This window comes from Eptesicus fuscus, chromosome 15, assembly GCF_027574615.1.
Source record: "Eptesicus fuscus isolate TK198812 chromosome 15, DD_ASM_mEF_20220401, whole genome shotgun sequence".
NCBI classification, from domain to species: Eukaryota; Metazoa; Chordata; class Mammalia; order Chiroptera; family Vespertilionidae; genus Eptesicus; species Eptesicus fuscus.
The window spans coordinates 12667163-12686800 of record NC_072487.1 but is presented as its reverse complement, the minus strand read 5'-3'; the positions used below and the strand labels follow the sequence as shown (position 1 = coordinate 12686800).

The following is a 19638-nucleotide window of genomic DNA, read 5'->3' as shown; positions in this document are numbered from 1 at the left end:
AGCACCCAAATACATAAAAAAACTCCTGGAAGATTTCAAGGGAGAGATTAATAGCAATACAATCATAGTAGGAGACTTTAATACCCCACTATCACCACTGGACAAATCCTCTAAACAAAAAATCAGCAAAGAAACAGCAATCCTAAATGAATCACTAGACCAGATGGAATTAATTGACATCTTTAGAACATTTCACCCCAAAGCCACAGAATATACATTCTTCTCAAGTGCACATGGGTCATTTTCAAAGATAGACCATATGCTGGGTCACAGGCAAAGTCTCTTCAAATTCAAGAAGATAGAAATTATATCAAGCGTCTTCTCAGATCACAGTGGCATTAAACTGGAAATCAACTACAATAAATACAATCCAAAGAAATCAAACACTTGGAGACTAAACAGCATGCTATTAAACCATGACTGGGTCACCAGAGAGATCAAGGAAGAAATAAAAAACATCATGGCAACAAATGACAATGAAAACACAACAATCCAAAATCTTTGGGACACAGCGAAAGCAGTCTTGAGAGGGAAGTTCATAGCTCTACAAGCCTATTGCAAAAAACAAGAATCAATGGTAATAAATTACTTAACCCTACAACTCAAAGAGCTAGAAAAAGAGCAGCAAGAAAAGCCCACTGTAACCAGAAGGAAGGAAATAACAAAGATCAGAGCGGAGATAAATGACATAGAGACCAAAGAAACAATACGAAAGATCAACAAAACCAAGAGCTGGTTCTTTGAAAGGATAAACAAGATTGATGGACCTCTAGCCAGGCTCACCAAGAAGCAAAGAGAGAGGACCCAAATAAACAAAATCAGAAATGAAAGAGGTGAAATAACAACAGACCCCGCTGAGATACAAAGGATTGTTACAAAATACTACGAACAACTCTATTCCAACAAACTGGACAACCTGGAGGAAATGGACATATTCCTAGAAAAATATAACCTTCCTAAAATCAATCAAGAAGAATCTAAAGAGCTCAATAGGCCAATAACTATGGATGAAATTGAAGCAGTCATCAAGAAGCTTCCGGCAAACAAAAGCCCGGGGCCTGATGGCTTCACAGGAGAGTTTTACCAAACATTCAAGGAAGAACTAAAACCTATCCTCCTCAGACTATTTCAAAAAATTCAAGAGGAAGGAACACTTCCAAGCTCCTTCTATGAAGCCAGCATCACCCTAATACCAAAACCAGATAAAGACAACACAATGAAAGAGAATTACAGGCCAATATCCCTCATGAACATAGATGCCAAAATCCTCAACAAAATTCTAGCAAATCGGCTCCAGCAGTACATCAGAAAGATCATACACCATGACCAAGTAGGATTTATCCCAGGAATGCAAGGATGGTATAATATCCGCAAATCAATAAACGTGATACATCACATAAACAAATTGAGAGATAAAAATCACATAGTCATATCAATTGATGCAGAAAAAGCATTTGACAAAATCCAACACCCTTTCTTGATAAAAACTCTCAACAAGGTGGGAATAGAAGGCTCATACCTCAACATAATAAAAGCTATATATGATAAACCCACAGCAAACATCATACTCAATGGACAAAAACTAAAAACATTTCCCCTAAGAACAGGAACAAGACAGGGATGCCCACTCTCACCACTCCTGTTTGACATAGTACTGGAAGTATTAGCCATTGCAATTAGACAAGAAGAAGAAATAAAAGGCATCCAAATTGGAAAAGAACAAGTAAAACTGTCTTTATTTGCAGACGACATGATATTGTACATAAAAAATCCGAAAGACTCCGTCAAAAAACTAATAGACTTAATAAATGAATTTGGCAATGTAGCAGGATACAAAATTAACGCCAAGAAATCTATGGCCTTTCTATACACCAATAGTGAACTTACAGACAGAGAGACTAAAAAGGCAATTCCATTTACCATCGCACCAAAAAAATTAAGATACCTAGGAATAAACTTAACTAAGGAGGTAAAAGACCTATACATGGAAAACTACAGGACACTGAAAAAAGAGATAGAGGAAGACGTAAACAGATGGAAGAACATACCATGTTCATGGATTGGTAGAATCAACATCATTAAAATGTCCATACTACCCAAAGCAATCTATAGATTCAATGCACTCCCCATTAAAATACCAATGGCATATTTCACCGACCTTGAAAGAACTCTCCAAAAATTCATCTGGAATAAAAAAAGACCCCGAATAGCCACAGCAATCCTGCGAAAGAAGAATAAAGTAGGAGGGATCTCAATACCAGATTTCAAGCTGTATTACAAAGCCACTGTTCTCAAAACAGCCTGGTACTGGCACAAGAACAGACATATAGATCAGTGGAACAGAATAGAGAATCCAGATATTGACCCAAACCACTATGCTCAATTAATATTTGACAAAGGAGGCATGAACATACAATGGAGTCAAGACAGTCTCTTCAATAAATGGTGTTGGGAAAATTGGACAGATACATGCAAAAAAATGAAGCTTGATCACCAACTTACGCCATACACAAAAATAAACTCAAAATGGATACAGGACTTAAACATAAGACGGGAAACCATAAAAATACTAGAGGAATCCACAGGTAGCAAAATCTCAGACATATGCCAAAAGAAATTCTTCACTGACACTGCCCCTAGGGCAATGGAAGCTAAAGAGAAAATTAACAAATGGGACTACATCAAAATAAAAAGCTTTTTCACAGCAAAAGAAACCATTAACAAAACAACAAGAAGGCCTACTGCATGGGAGAACATATTTGCAAATGGCATCACTGATAAAGGTTTGATCTCCAACATCTACATGCAGCTTATACAACTTAATAAAAGGAAGATAAATGATCCAATAAAGAAATGGGCAACAGACCTAAATAGAAGCTTTTCAAAAGAAGACAGAAGGAAGGCCAAGAGACACATGAAAACATGCTCAACGTCACTAATTATCCGAGAGATGCAAATCAAAACAACAATGCGGTACCATCTCACACCTGTCAGAATGGCTATCATCAACAAATCAACAAACGACAAGTGTTGGCGAGGATGCGGAGAAAAAGGAACCCTCGTGCACTGCTGGTGGGAATGCAGACTGGTGCAGCCACTGTGGAGAACAGTATGGAGCTTCCTCAAAAAACTGAAAATGGAACTCCCATTTGACCCAGTAATCCCACTCCTGGGAATATATCCGAAGAAACTAGAAACACCAATCAGAAAGGATATATGCACCCCTATGTTCATAGCAGCACAATTCACCATAGCTAAGATTTGGAAACAGCCTAGGTGCCCGTCAGCAGATGACTGGATCAGAAAACTGTGGTACATCTACACAATGGAATACTATGCTGCCATAAAAAAGAAGGAATTCTCATCATTTGCAGCAACCTGGATGGAATTGGAGAACATTATGCTAAGTGAAATAAGCCAGTCAATGAAAGAAAAATACCACATGATCCCACTCATTTAGGGATAGTAAAGATCAGTATAAAGTGATGAACAAAAAGATAGATACAGAGACAGTAAAGCATCAAACAGACTTTCAAATTACAGGGGGAAAGTTAGGGAGAGGTGGGGGAGTTATGAAATCAAACGAAGGACTTGTATGCATGCATATAAGCATAAACAATGGATGCAAAACTCTGGGGGGGAGGGCATGTGTGGGTGTGGGGTGGGGGGGTAATGGTAAGATATGTACACATATAATACCTCAATAAAAAATATTAAAAAAAAAAAAAAAAAAAAAAAAAAAAAAAGTGAAGTTGCTAAAATCATTAAAAAGGCCCAACTTCTAATTATTGATGAATGCACCATGGCATCCAGTCATGCTATAAATGCCATAGTCAGATTACTAAGAGAAATTATGAATTTGAATGTTGCATTTGGTAGGAAAGTTCTCCTTCTTGGAGGGGATTTTCAACAATGACTCAGTATTGTGCCGCATGCTATGCGATTAGCCATAGTACAGACGAGTTTAAAGTACTGTAATGTTTGGGATGTTTCAGAAAGTTGTCTCTTAAAACAAATATGAGATCAGAGGATCTGCTTATAGTGAATGGTTAGTAAAATTTGGAGATGGCAAACTGGATAGCAGTTTTCATTTAGGAATGGATATTATTGAACTCCCCTGTGAAATGATTTGTAATGGACCTATTATTGAAGCTACCTTTGGAAATACTATATCTATAGATAATATTAAAAATATATCTAAAAGTGTGATTCTTTGTCCTAAAAATGAACATGTTCATAAATTAAATGAAGAAATTTTGGATATACTCGATGGAGATTTTCACACCTATTTGAGTGATGATTCCATTGATTCAACGCATGATGCTGAAAAGGAAAATTTCCGCATCAAATTTCTTAATAGTATTACTCCTTCGGGAATGTTGTGTCATAAATTAAAATTGAAAGTGGATGCAATCATCATGCTACTGAGAAATCTTAATAGTAAATGGGGTTTTTGTAATGGTACTAGATTTATTATCAAAAGATTGCGACCTAACATTATCGAAGCTGAAGTATTAACAGGATCTTCAGAAGGAGAGGTTGTTCTGATTCCAAAAATTGATTTGTCCCCATCTGACACTAGCCTCCATTTAAATTAATTCGAAGACAGTTTCCCGTAATGCCAGCATTTGTGATGACTATTAATAAATCACAAGGACAAACTCTAGACAGAATAGGAATATTCCTACCTGAACCCTTTTTCGGACATGGTCAGTTATATGTTGCTTTCTCTTGAGTTCGAAGAGCATGTGACGTTACAGTTAAAGTTGTAAATACTTCATCACAGGGGAAATTAGTCAAGCACTCTGAAAGTGTTTTCACTCTTAACGTGGTATACAGGGAGATAGTAGAATAAGTTTAATCAATTTATCAGTCATTGTTTTTATCAGGGTTGTTTTTACATCATGTTTTTGTTTTTATATCATGCTTTTATTGTTGTTATATCATGTTGTGATTATTTATTAATAAATTTATATATTATTATCATATACATTTTACTAATTTTCTTTCATTGCTGACACTTCTATTGTAGAGAAAAGGCAGATAGCAATATTAAAATATTTCCTGTAATTAATTCCCTTTTAATGTGCACCAATTTTGTGCACTGGGCCACTAGTCAGTATATAAAAGTGACCTATTAGATTTTATAGTCACAGCCCATCTAACTTTGTATTAGACACATTCAAATGCTCAAAAGCCATATATGGCTACTGGCTGTCGTTTGGATAGTGCAGGCAGAGGTTAGAAACAAATACGCAAAACTGAGCTTAAAGAGCCTAGGATAAAGTCATATAAAAATTTGCTTGAATCTTTGGGTTTTGAACGAGTAGATTCTAACTACGGGTGTTCTTTGTGCTAACGTGTGGTAACTTTGAATTAGCTATGTTTTCATCTACTTGGAATTCCTCTGTTAGTAAAATCATGGGGAATGAAACTTAATTAATACTTGCTAATTTTAAAAATGTTGAAAGATTCTTGAACTATAATAATGGATCCATAATATTCATTTATCTGAAACCCCAAAATCTAAAATGCTCTTGGCAGCAAAACCTAATCTGACCTGAACTAACATGAAGCCATTTATGGTCTTTAATTCTCCTACCTAGTGTGACTGTCCATACTTTTTGTTACAACAGTGTTCATGTACTTGGTGTCAAGTTGCTGTCTCAGACCTTGCTGTGGGAATTATATAAGAATCAGTGTATGTGCTATATTACTTTTCTAAAATCAGAAGGATTCTGCATTCTAAAACACAAACTCCCTAGGAGTTTTATTTCAGGAACTAGAGGCCCAGTGGGATTGGGCCTAAACGGGCAGTCGGACATCCCTCTCACAATCCAGGACTGCTGGCTCCCAACTGCTCGCCTGCCTGCCTGCCTGATTGCCCCTAACCGCTTCTGCCTGCCAGCCTGAATACTCCTAACCACTCCCCTGCCAGCCTGATCGACGCCTAACTGCTCTCCTGCCTGCCCGATTGCCCCTAACTGCCCTCCCCTGCTGGCCTGGTCACCCCTAACTGCCCTCCCTTGCCAGCCTGGTCCCTCCCAACTGCCCTCCCCTGCTGGCCTGATCACCCACAACTGCCCTCCCCTGCAAGCCTGGTCCCCCCGAACTGCCCTCCTCTGCTGGCCCGCTCACCCACAACTGCCCGCCCTTGCAGGCCTGGTCCCTCCCATCTGCCCTCCCCTGCTGGCCTGATCGCCCACAACTGCCCTCCCCTGCCATCTTTTGGCGACCATCTTGTGTCCACATGGCGGTGGCCATCTTGTGTGTTGGAGTGATGTTCAATTTGCATATCACCTCTTTATTATAAAGGATTATGCTCCTAAAAATACACATTGAATGCTATTAATATATAATTGAATTTAGATTGATGATATAAGAGGACAATTGTTATTCTACATATTTAAGTATTTTTTATCTGCCCAGATTTGTTTAGAGTTTTTCACAGTTTTATTTGTGTATTTGAATTGTACCCAAAACACTAGAGGAGGAAATTCTAACTTTGATTATTACCTACTATTGGTTTGATGACAAGTGTTTTATAATTGTGAGAAAAACACATAAAATTTACCATCTTAATCACTTTTAAGTGTACAGTATAGAAGTGTTAACTGTATGCACATTGTCTTTAGAACTTTTTCATCTTGCAAACCTGAAACTTACACCTCTTTACATTGGTTAATAAAATTATATAGATTTCAGGTATACAACTCTAGACGACATCACCTGTATATTGTATTGTGTGATTACCAATCTAAGTCAAATCTCCTATCACCATGTTCCCCCTTTAACCTCTTCTACCTTCCCCTACACCCCTTTCTCTTTGGAAAGCACCACACTGTTGTCTGTGTCCAGGAGTCTTTTTTTTTCTTTGCTTAATCCCTTTACCTTTCACACCCAGCCCCCAACTTCCTCCCCTCTGACAGCTGGCACCTGTTCTGTGTATCCATGATTCCGTCTCCACTTTGTTTGTTTATTTTGTTCATTAAATTCCACACATAAGCAAAATCTTAAGGTACTTGTCTTTCTCTGACTGGCTTATTTCACTTAGCCTAATCTTCAGGTCCATCCATGCTGTTCAAAAAGGTAAGATTTTCTTCTTTTTTACAGCTGAGTAGTATTCCATTGTGTAAATGTACCGCAGCTTTTTTTTTTTTTTTAATATATTTTATTGATCTTTTATAGAGAGGAAAGGGGAGGGATAGAGAGCTAGAAACATCAGATGAGAGAGAAACATCAAGCAGCTGCCTCCTGCACACCCACCACCGGGGATGTGACCACAACCAAGGTACATGCCATTGACTGGAATCGAACCTGGGACCCTTCAGTCCACAGGCCGATGCTCTATCCAGTGAGCCAAACCGGTCAGGGCTGTACCACAGCTTTTTTATCCACTCATCTATTGATGGGTACTTGGGCTGCTTCCAAATCTTGGGTATTTTAAATGGCACTGCAATGAACATAGGGGTGCATATATTCTTTCAAATTAGTATTTTGAGTTTCTTTGGATATATTCCCAGGAAGTAGAATTGCTGGGTCATGAGGCAGTTCCATTTTTAATTTTTTAAGTTAACTCCATACTGCTTTTCACAATGCCTACATCAGTCTTCATTCCTACCGACAGTGCACGAGGGGTCTCTTTTTTCCACATCCTTGCTAACACTGTTGTTTGTTGATTTATTGATGATAGCCATTCTGACAGGTGTGAGGTGATATCTCATTGTGGTTTTAATTTGTATTTCTCTGATGATTAGTAACGATGACCATCTTTCCTATGTCTATTGGCTATTTGTATGTTCTCTTTGGAGAACATTATTCAGATCCTTTGCTCATTTCTTAATTGGATTGTTTGTTTTGGTGTTGAGTTGTATAAGTACCTTATAAACTTTGGACATTAAGCCCTCATCAGGTGTATTGGTGAATATGTTCTCCCATTCAGTGGGTTGTCTTTTTATTTTGTTGCTGATTTCCTTTGCTGTGCAAAAACTTTTTAGTTTGATGAGATCTCATTTGTTTATTTTTTCTTTTGTTTTCATTGCCTGAGGAGATATATCAGAAAAAATACTGCTACAAGAAATGTCTGAGATTTTACTTCCTATGTTTTCTTCTAGGATTTTATGGTTTGGAATCTAATATTTAAGTCTTTAATCCATTTTGAGTTTATTCTTATGTATTGTGTAAGAAGGTGGTCTAGTTCCATTTCTCTTTGGCACATATCTGTCCAATTGTCCCAGCAGCATTTATTGAATGGACTATCTATAGCCTGTTGTAATTGACTGTAAAGATGTGTATTTATTTCTGGGCTCTCTATTCTGTTCCATTGACCTATATGACTATAATCCTTGCTGTTTGAATTACTGTGGCCTTGTAGTATAATTTGATATCACACAGTGCAATTCCTCCAACTTTGTTCTTCTTTCTCAAGAATGCTGCTGCTATGTGGTTCCATATAAATTTTTGGGATATTTTTCCTAGTTCTGTGAAATACACCATTTGTATTTTGATAGGAATTGTGTTGAATCTATAGATTGTTTAGGGTAGAGTGGACATTTTAATGATGTTAATTCTTTTTTTTCTTTTTATCTTTTTTTGTTTTTTGTGTTTTTTAATTTTTTTCCTTTATTTTTTTATTTTTTTATTTCTTTTTTTTTATTTTTGTTTTTTTCTGATGTTAATTCTTTCTATCCATGAACATGGTATTTGTTTTCACTTACTTGTATCTTCTTCAATTTCTTTCTTCAGTGTCTTATAATTTTCTGAATACAGGTCTTTTACATCCGTGGTTCAACTTATTCATAGATATTTTTATTATAAATACTTTATTTCAACTAGAAGCAGATTCATATTTTAAAAAACTACGATTACATCATGTAACTGCTTTAAAAAAACAGTGCTGTAAATCGAACTGTCTGGCTTAGACCATATACTAGTACATTTCTGCACTTTATGGAATCTGCACCCCAAAAAATCTTACTTTGTTCCAATTAACTGTTCTTATATGTAAGTTGCTTTCTATTCCAGTATATCTAAAGGGGTGAAATATCAAGGCCAGCCATGCAGCCAAAGGTCACTCCAAGCGTACAGGAGGTGGGCCATACCTGCCATGGTCTTTCCCGATCAAGTGGAATAGGAAAGGCTCCAAACCATGTTCCTAGAAAACTAGAAATTGTGATCTTGAGACTATTCTCCCAAACGGATATAACTCCATTTCTACGGAAAACGCTTAGCTATGCTTTGACATTTGGTCCTGACAAACACAAACAAGATACAATAGTAAAAGTAGACAAGATTACTACAAATAAAAATATTTTCAACACCAACTCTATTAATGATGCTCCACATAGAACAAAAATTACATGAAAAATGAAATAAGACCTAAGAAAGTAGATACAGCATTTCAAAAATATGGTTACCTTATATGATGATGAACTTCTTTTAGTGGATGCATTTGGTTTCACCATTAAATATAATGCTAGATTGATGGCAGTTACAAAAACAGGACAGATGCACAATCACATCAGGTATGTTTCCAATATTTAGAAGTTCTCCAAGAAGAATTATGGAATGAAAATGCTTAGGATAATTGAGAATATACATAAAAGATGGGTATACAGTAGTCTCTTGATACCAGTATTTTTCATGGTGTTTTCTTGAGTGGCTGTCTAACTTCCCTGCCTGCAGAAGGGAAGGGGACGCTACCACCTCCCACCATCAGGTGCGACTCTTCTCTAGGTGTGTTTGTTTGTTTGTTTGTTTGTTTTTGAAGCCATTGTAAATGGGATCGATTTTATTGGTGTATTAAAATGCAACTGATTTCTGGATATTTCTTTTGTATCCTGCTACTTTACTGAATTCATTTATCAGTTATATTTGTTTTTTTCTTTAGTGGCATCTTTATGGTTCTCTATATACAGTAACATGTCTTCTACAAATAATGACAGTTTGACTTCTTTCTTTCCAATTGAAATGTGGCTAGGACTTTCATTACTATGTTGAGTAAGTGGTGAAAGCAGACATCCCTGTCTCTTGTTTCCGATCTTAAGGGAAATGCTTTTAGTTTTTGTCCAATGAGTGTGATGTTGGCTGTGGGTTTGTCATATATTGCTTTTATTACATTGAGGTATGTTTCCTCTATTCCCACTCTGCTGGAAGTTTTTCTTATAAATGGGTGCCTAGTTTTATTAAATGCTTCTTCTGCATCTGTTGATATGATCATGTGGTTTTTATCCATTTTGTTTATGTGGTATATCAGTTTTATTCATTTGTGGATATTGTACAAACCTTGCATCCCTAGAATGAATCCCACTTGTTCGTGGTGTATAACCTTTTTAATGTATTGCTGAATCTGGTTTCTAATATTTTGTTAAGGATTTTAGCATCTGTGTTCATCAGAGATATTGGCCTGTAATTTTCTTTGCTTGTAGTATCCTTATGTAGTTTTGGAATTAGGATAATTCTGGCTTCTTAAGATGAGCTTGGGAATCTTCCCTCTTCTTAAATTTTTTTGGAATAGTTTGAGAAGCATAGGTGGTAGTGCTTCTTTGAATGTTTAGTAAAATTAACCTGTGAAGCCCATCTGGTCCAGGACTTCTGTTTATTGGGAGTTTTTTTTATTACTGCTTCAATTTCAGTAGTAGTAATATGTATTCATATTCTGTGATTCTTCTTGATTCAGTTTTGGAAGATAGTATGTTTCTAGGAATTTATCCATTTCTTCCAGATTGCCCAATTTGTTGGCATATAGTTGTTTATAATATTTTCTTACAATCCTTTGTATTTTTTGGTGTTAGTTCTCCTCTTTCATTTCTGATTTTATTTATTCAGGTCTTCTCTCTTTTTTTCTTTATGAGTCTGGTTAAAGGTTTGTCAATTGAGTTTATCTTTTCAAGGAACCAGCCCTTGGTATCATGGATCTTTGGGTTGTTTTTTAAGAATCTATTTCATTTATTTCTGCTGTGATCTTTATTATTTCCTTCCTCCTATTCACTTTGGGTTTTGTTTGTCTTTTTCCTGTTTCTCTAAGTGTAGAACTAGATTTTTTTATTTGAAATTTTTTCATGTTTCTTGAGGTAGGCCTGTAATGCAATGGATTTCCCACTTAGGATTCCTTTTGCTATATCCCATAGGTTTTGGGTTGTTATGTTCTCATTTTCATTTGTTTCAAGGTATCTTTTGATTTTGTCTTTGATCTTGTTGTTAACCCAGTCACTATTTGGTACCATGGTATTTAGCCTCCATGTCTTTGTATGTTTTTCTGTTTTTGTTTTTTTTCTTGTGATTGATTTCTAGTTTCATACCATTGTGATCAGCGAGGATGCTTGATATAATTTCAGTCTTTTTAAATTTATTGACATTTGTTTTATGTTCTAACATGTGGTCTGTCCTACAAAATGTTCCATATATACTTGAAAAAATGTATACTAGTATTTTGCTTTGAAATGCTCTGCTGCTCTGATTAAACTAACTGATCTAGTGCGTCATTTAATGCCATTGTTTCCTTATTGATTTTCTGTCTGGAGCATCTATCCATTGATGTCAGTGAGGTGTTAAAATTCCCTACTATGACTGTATTACTGTCAATCTCACCCTTTATGCCCATCAAGATTTTCTTTACACATTTAGGTCCTCCTATGCTGGGTGCCTAAATATTTACATGGGTTATATCCTTTTGTTGGATTGCTCCCTTTGTCATTTTTTAGTGTGCTTCTTTGTCTCTTACTACAGCCTTTGTTTTAAAGTTTATTTTGTCAGATATATGTATTTCTCCCCACCTTTTTTTTTTTTCATTTTCACTTGCATGAAATTTCTTTTCATCCCTTTACTTTTAGTCTGTGTGTATCTTTCATTCTGAGGTGGACTTCTTGTAGACAGCATATATATTGGTCTTCCTTTCTTATCCATTCAGCTATTCTATGTCCTTTGATTGGAACATCTAAGCCATTTACATATAAAGTAATTATCAATAGATACGTATTTATTACCATTTTATTCTTTTCACTATGTTTATCTTTTCTTTTTTTATTTCTTAAAGCAGTCCCTTTAACATTTCTTATAATACTGGTTTAGTGGTAACAAACTTCTTTAGCTTTTTCTTGCCTGGTAGGCTCTTTATTTCTCCTTCCATTTCAAAAGATACCCTTGCTGGGTAGATTAGTCTTGGTTGTAAGTCCTTGCTTTTCATCAGTTTGAAAAATGTGTTTTTAATCACTTTCTGGCCTAAAATGTTTCTGTTGAGAAATCAGCTGACAGTCTTATGGGAGCTCCCTTGTAGGTAACTAACTTTCTTTCTCTTGTAGATTTTAAGATTCTTTCTCTGTCTTTAAACTTTTCCATTTTAATTATGATGTGTTTTGGTTTGGGCCTCTTTGTATTCATCTTCTTTGGGATTCCCTGCACTTCCTAAGCTCGCATGTCTTTCTCCTTCACCCAGTTAGGGAAGTTCTCTTCAAATAAGTTCCCTGTCTCTTGCTCTCTCTCTTCTCCTTCTGGTACCCCTATGATGCAGATGTTGTTACACTTCATGTTGTTCCAAAGGTCCCTTAAACTACCCTCATTTTAATTTAATTTATTTTTTAATATATTTTATTGATTTTTTACAGAGAGGAAGGGAGAGAGATAGAGAGTTAGAAACATCGATGAGAGAGAAACATCGATCACCTGCCTCCTGCACACCCCCTACTGGGGATGTGCCCGCAACCAAGGTACATGCCCTTGACTGGAATCGAACCTGGGACCCCTCAGTCCGCAGGCTGACGCTCTATCCACTGAACCAAACCGGTTAGGGCTATTTTATTTTGTTGTTGTTGATAATCCTCACCCGAGGATATTTTTTCCATTGATTTTTACAGAGTGGAAGGGAGTGGGAGAGACAGAGAGAGAGAAATATTGATGTGAGGAGAGAACATTGATTGGTTGCCACCTGCATGTGCCCTGACCGCGGCCAGGGATTGAACCTACAATTGAGGTAGTGCCCTTGACAGGAATCAAACCAGAGACCCTGCTGTCCCCAGGACAAACTCTAACCACTGAGAAAAACAGGCCAGGGCTACCATTATTTAAAGAAGATGTTTTCTTTTTGCTGCTCTGATTGGATGTTTTCTGCTACATTGTCTTCTAAATCATTAATTTGATCCTCTGCTTCATCTAACCTACTGCTTACCTTTGCAACCCCCTGAGTCTTCCCGGATCTCCTTCAGAGCCTTCCAAGAAAGTCTGCACTGCGGGCCCAAGCTGGCCACAGCCAGCTGACTCCTCCATAGGGCACTAGTTTGGCAGGTCAAGGCCACAGGGAGCTGGGAAGGTGGGCCTAATGTGTTCCCTCAGGCTGATGCCATATGAAGGGGAGTGCTCGACTGTGAAAGATGTCATCTGTGGGAATTGTGGGACATGGACTCAGCACAGGGACCTTGGCAGCTGTCCTCCAGCCCTCTCTGTATGACTCTATTCTGCTCTGAGCCAACGACTCTCTGCCAGAAGTTGGGATGAGTGCCTGCAACTGAGATTTTGTGTGCTCACCCTTTGAGAGGGTACTTAGTTTTCTACCAGACCCCTGTCTCTTCCTGGCGGACAGAATTCCCACTGATTTTCACAGCCAGATGTAATGTGGGCACCTGTCCTCGGCTCTGGTACTCCAGGCTTGGGAGCCCAGCATGGGGTTGAGACCCCTCACTTCTCAAAAAGTACTTTTGCAGCTGAGAGGTCCCTGTGGATTCTCTGCTGCCACATGTGGGTGCAGGGCTAGCACCTTTTTGTGTCTCTACTCTTCCTTTTACTCTGGATGTGGCTTCTTCTGTAATCCTTGGTTTTAAGACTTCAGTTCAGCTAGTCTTCATTTGGTTATTCAGGTTGATTTTTTTTCTGTAGTTTAGTTGTCTCTTGCATTTGGTCCTGGGAGGAGGTGAGTGTACCTTTCCCCTACTCCACCGCTATCTTGTATCCCTACCATCTCCGTGTCTTCTGTGGGGAGGTACCTTATGCCCTTATGCCCATTTCATATTGTGTTGTTTGCTTTCTCATTGTTAAGGATTAAGAGTATATATGTGTGTGTGTGTGTGTGTGTGTGTGTGTGTGTGTGTGTGTGTGTGTGTTTGGATACCAGTAGAGGACCTATGTTCTCTGCTCACGGGTTCCCATTTCTGGACAGACAAGCAGTATGTTGCTGACTGTGGCCCCACATGGCAGCCTCAGACCAAGTGGACTCCACCTGACCTGATTTTGAATGAGATGACAACTCTCTCTCTCCTCCCCACAGAGCAGAGCCCCACTCTATTTAAATTTTTTTTTTAGATGTCTCCTCAAGAAGATAAGAGATTTGTAAGACCCACTGCACAGGTGACTATCATGAGTAGCTTAGTTGCTATCTCTCAGGCTCTGCCTCTCTAAGTTTGTCTCTCTCCGTCACACACAGACTCAATCTCACTTATGTATGCCTGCCTACTGAAATCATGTTTATGTGGTCTAACAACTCAGAGCCTGGACAGTTGGTCTATGTGTCTCATGTAAGAGGACCCATGAGGGAGCCCTTGTATATAGTTGGGAATACAGACTGGTGCAGCCACTGTAGAAACAGTGTGTAATTTCCTCAAAAAATTCAAATTGAAACTGCCTCATGACCCAGTGAGTCCGCTTCTTGGAATATATCCAAAGAAACCTGAAATATTAATTTGAAAGAATATATGCACTCCTATGTTCATTGTAGTGTTATTTACAGTGGCCAAGATTTGGACGCAGCCCAAGTGCATATCAGTAGATGAGTGGATAAAAAAGCTGTGGTACATTTACACAATGAAATACTACTGGGCTTTAAAAAAGAAGAAAATCTTATCTTTTGTAACAGTGTGATGGACCTGGAGAATATTATGCTAACTGAAATAAGCCAGTCTGAGAAAGACAAATACCATATGGTTTCACTCATATGTGGAATCTAATGAACAAAATAAACAAAATAGAAACCATAGTGATAGATACAGAGAACAGACAGCTGTCAGAGGGGTGGGTGGTTGGGTGCTGGATGTAAAAGGTGAAAGTATTATGTAAAAAACAACAACCCACCTCATAAACACAGCAGTGTGGTGATTACAGATTACCAGCGGGAAAGGGGTTGAGGGGATGTAGAAGAGACTAAAGGGGGATTATATGGTGATGGAAGGAGATTTAACTTTGGATGGTGAACACACAATACAATATATAGATGATGTTTTGTAGAATTGTACATTTGAAACATTAACCAATGTCACCGTAATAAATTCAATAAAAAATTTTTTAAAGTTTGAGAAACACTGGTGTATTGCATGAGTAAAGAGGCAAGGTATCTGTCAGCAATCATTTTTATTTATATTTTTGGAAAGGAAACACCAGGGAATAAACAAATGCACTGATGGCAGAATATTTGAGAAACATTTCCCCAGGTCAAAGTGGTTCCTTCTGAGATTTTGCCACTGTGTACACACTGCTTGGTAAACTTTGCAACTTCATAGCATATCAGAAGGAACTAGTCTGCATCCTCTTCCTGTCTCTTCCCTTGGAGAAGCCTTTAGCTTTTCATGGGGACTTGCTGTTACAGGAAGATAAACTTTACTCTATACCAACCACCATTTTCTCCCTTTTGCTAGGAAAAGCAGTTTGTGTACCTCCTAAATATTTCCTTAATATATCTTCAAATTAAACTTGTAGTTAGATTAACATAACTGTTTTCACCCAACAGTCAAAATATACAAGCTAAGTACATTTCCTATTCAGAGTATTGAAACCATAAGCCTAAGTGACTTTTTTAGCACTTTAATTCTCATCTGAACTCTTTTTGACCTTAGAGATAAACTAAACAAAACCCTGTCAACAACATTTAAATCCATATGCATATATATGTTTTTTAGTAACGTGCCAATATGGTTGAATCTTACTAGTAAGACTCTTAAAGCAACAAAAAATGTTTAAGCTTAGCTATACCAACTTAAAATAAATTTGGTTGCTAAGAGCTTTCTTTCTTAAATCAATGTCTTTTGAAGCATTTTTTTTTTACTATTTGATATTTTAAACTCTATGTGATAATTGTTATACTTGTGATTTCGAGTCACCCAATTTTTGAACCTGAGATTTGTATTATAATGTCACCTTCCTGGTATATTTTTAATCAAATAATCTTTTAGGTTTATTAGATAGAAGGGAAAGGTTTGCATTTGATTTTTTAGTTAGAGAATCTGTACAGATAATAAAACTAATTGCAAGTAAATTTTGGTAAATCTTATATGAAGAAACCGACTAACTTAATCATTGTGTGCCTACATATGAGGGAGACATAGAAGGAGACTGAGTACCAGGCATACCTTGCTTTATTGTGCTTTGTTTTACTGCACTTCACAGATACTGTTTTTTTTTTTTTTTTATCAACATCTAGGCAGGATCCTCAACCAACACAATGATTACGACTCACTGAAGACACAGATGATGGTTAGCTTTTTTTAGTAATAAAATATTTTTAGTTAAGGTATGAATATTGGTTTTGTTTTTAGATATAATGCTACTGCACACTTAATAGACTAAACATAACTTTTATATGTCCTGGGAAACCAAAAAAATTGTGTAACTCACTTTATTGGGATATTTGCTTTATTGCTGTGGTCTGGAACCAAACATGTAATATCTCCAAGGCATGCCTCTGTATAAACTCTACGCAGATTTTGATCTGACTGCTGAGCTGTGTGTGCATTGGGTAGACTTTAGGAGACTTAGGAAAAAGCAGCAGCTAGAAGTTGAAATACCTGATAGGGAGATTTCAGATGCTGCCCGTTCCAAAGGAGAAAAGTTTAGAGTTTTAGTTCAGTGAAGTTTATTGCTCATTTATGATACAAGTCATTCTTGAAAGGAGCAGTAGAGTTTCTACAACATGTCATTTAAAATGTCCATTATGTTATAAAAACTTACTAAACATGTGAAGAAATAGAAAAATGTGAGTTAAGGGAAAAGCAGTGTATACATTGAACCTGAGATAATCCAAATGTTGAAACAAAAAGGACTTTTTATAAATATATTTAAAGATTTAAAGGAAAATAAAATAATAATAAGTGAACAGATAGGGAATCCCACAGAGAAATGAAATTAGAAAAAAAGAACCAAGTGAAAATTCTAGAATTGAAAATTTAAGTAAGTGAATAAAAATCACTGATTGACCTTAATTGAAGACAGCAGAAAAAGAGTTGGTGAACTTGAAGATAAATCAATGGAAATTATCCAGTCTGAAGAAGAAATAAAAATGAATAGAGCCTAAATGATCTGTGGCACAATTTCAAACAATCTAACATAAATGTAATTGGTGTCCCAAACAGAAAGAGAGGAGAGACAGAGAATGGGAGAGAAAAGATAGTTGAAGAAATAGTGTCTAAAAATTTCCCAAATTTGATGAAAAATTTAATTTTATAGATCTAAGAAGCTATTGAATCTCAAACAGGATTAATATAAAAATCCTTCACCTAAGCACATCATAGTCAAACTGCTGAAATACAAAAACAAACAAACAAAAAAAAACAATGAAAGGAGCTAGAGTAATATATATGGGAACAATACATTTCATTACAAGATTAAACTTTATCATTAAATATTAATTTTGAATTTTACTCTAAAAATGTTATCCTATCTAATAATAGAGTAACAAGTAAATTACCATCACTCTGCTATGCCCACGATTGGGCAGCGGGAGGCTGGGGGGCGGGACTCGGAGTGGCCTATCCGGCCATTGAGAGGCACGGATCTGCTGCCACTGAGGGGGGCTACCCTGCTGTTGAGAAGTGCAGGGGGCGGAGTCCCGCCCCCTGCGCCTCTCAAAGGCCAGATCCCGCCCCCTGCGCCTCTCAAAGGCCAGATCCGTGGCCGCTGAGGGGGCCTGGCACGGACACCCAGCTGCGCCTCTCAACGGCAGGGTACCCAGGTGTCCGCGGCAGCCCCCCTCAGCGGCCGCGGACCATCAAAAGTGGGGGAGCTGGGTGCCTGTCCGCTGGTGCACCAGGCCTTTCAGAAGCCTCCGCCAAGCCTGCCTGTCCGCTGGTGCACCAGGCCTCGAGCCGGAGGCTTCTGAAAGGCCTGGTGCACCAGCGGACAGGCACCCAGCTCCACCGCGAAAAGCGAAAGCGTGTAGGGGACTCTACACGTGCATGATTCAATCATGCACTGGGCCTCTAGTTTTAATATAAAAATCTTTTATCCTGAAATCTATACATAATAAAAGGAAGATGTTTACATTTGACTTTGACACTGTAAAAATATCATCATTATTTTTCTGAGGGCACTTGTATTCCTACTTTAAAATAGAGGAAAAGTGAAGGCAAAATGTTCTAAGATGAAAATGTATTACTATTGTATACCTCTGTACAATAAGTAGCTATTGGATGTATAAGAAATTGGCAAGGCATGTTTGAATTCAGATTTCTTCATCCGAATATGCATGATAGGTATTTCATTTCCATATTAGTATCCATTTTTGAGTTAGCTCTAATCAGATTTTACTTTGATATAAGGAAAGCCAAACAAAGAATGATGCCTTGAGGAAAGAAGCATGAAGTAGCAAAATTGACCATGTGTTTGTTTTTCTCTTCCCATAGCTCAGTGTTGCTCATTAGAAGCATCTTTTTTTTTTTCTTGTTTTTTTTTTAATCATAAAGTAGTATTTGCTATCTTAAAAATGAACCTTTCCCCCTGGCTGGTATTGCTCAGTGATTAGAGTGTCGGCCCACGCACCGAAGTGTCACGGGTTTAATTCCCGGTCAAAGGCATGTACCTGGGTTGCAGGTTCAATCCCCAGCCCCGGTCAGGGTGCATGTGGGAGGCAATCAATTGATGTGTCTCTCTCACATCTATATTTCTTTCTCTCCTCCTCCCTGCCCCCTTCCACACTCTCTAGAAACCAATGGAATAAAATATCCTGAGGATTAACAAAACAAAAACAATGAACCTTTGATAAAGATGATAATAAAATTGAGCACCAAAGCCTTGACTGGTTGTGTGACCTTATGCAAACTACCTTTCTAAGCTTCAGTTTCCTCATACAACATTTACCTCCTAGGTCTATTATGAAAAGTAAATCAGATAGCAGGTAAAGCCAGGCACATTTTAGGGACTCTATAATACTGGTTCTCTCTTATACTTTTCTCTCCCTTTAAAAAGCGACTTTTAAAGTCAGAATCAAAAAGTTAAGTTTTTGAAATATAGAAGGTATGTATCATATAATTTTATTAGAATCGAATATATTTTTAAAATATTGTTTTCTGATTATAAATGTAGCTCATATTATAGAGGATTTGGGAGATACAGAAAAGCATAAATAAAATAAAAAATATTTCTAATCTCATTATAAAGAGTTTATTACTATTAGAAATTTGGTATTTATCTTTCCAGTCTTTTTTCTATGTTTTATCCCTCTTCAAAAACAGAAAAAGCCTTTCCCAAGTGTCCTCTGCCCAGCTGCCATCACTCCCTTTCACAGGTTTCTCAGCCAGAATTCGTAAAGCCTTCCTCTCACTCTTGGACCTGTTTCTTTCTAAGAAATTTATTCTCAACAGATACATCAAGGTCTTCCCAGTCAGTAAGTCCAGCACATACTTTGCAGCCTTTTCTTTTTTAAATCTCTAAGTAGTAGTATGTACTACA

At 37.4% G+C, this 19638-nt stretch overlaps 1 protein-coding gene and 1 pseudogene across 1 annotated transcript in view; one reads left to right on the top strand and one right to left on the bottom strand.

Moving 5' to 3' along the window:
* IFT74 (intraflagellar transport 74) overlaps positions 1-19638 on the top strand; it is a 110832-nt gene that overhangs the window by 79328 nt on the left and 11866 nt on the right. The gene's annotated exons all lie outside the window — the stretch shown is intronic.
* On the bottom strand, positions 8988-9644 carry LOC129151693 (phosphatidylinositol-glycan biosynthesis class F protein-like; annotated as a pseudogene).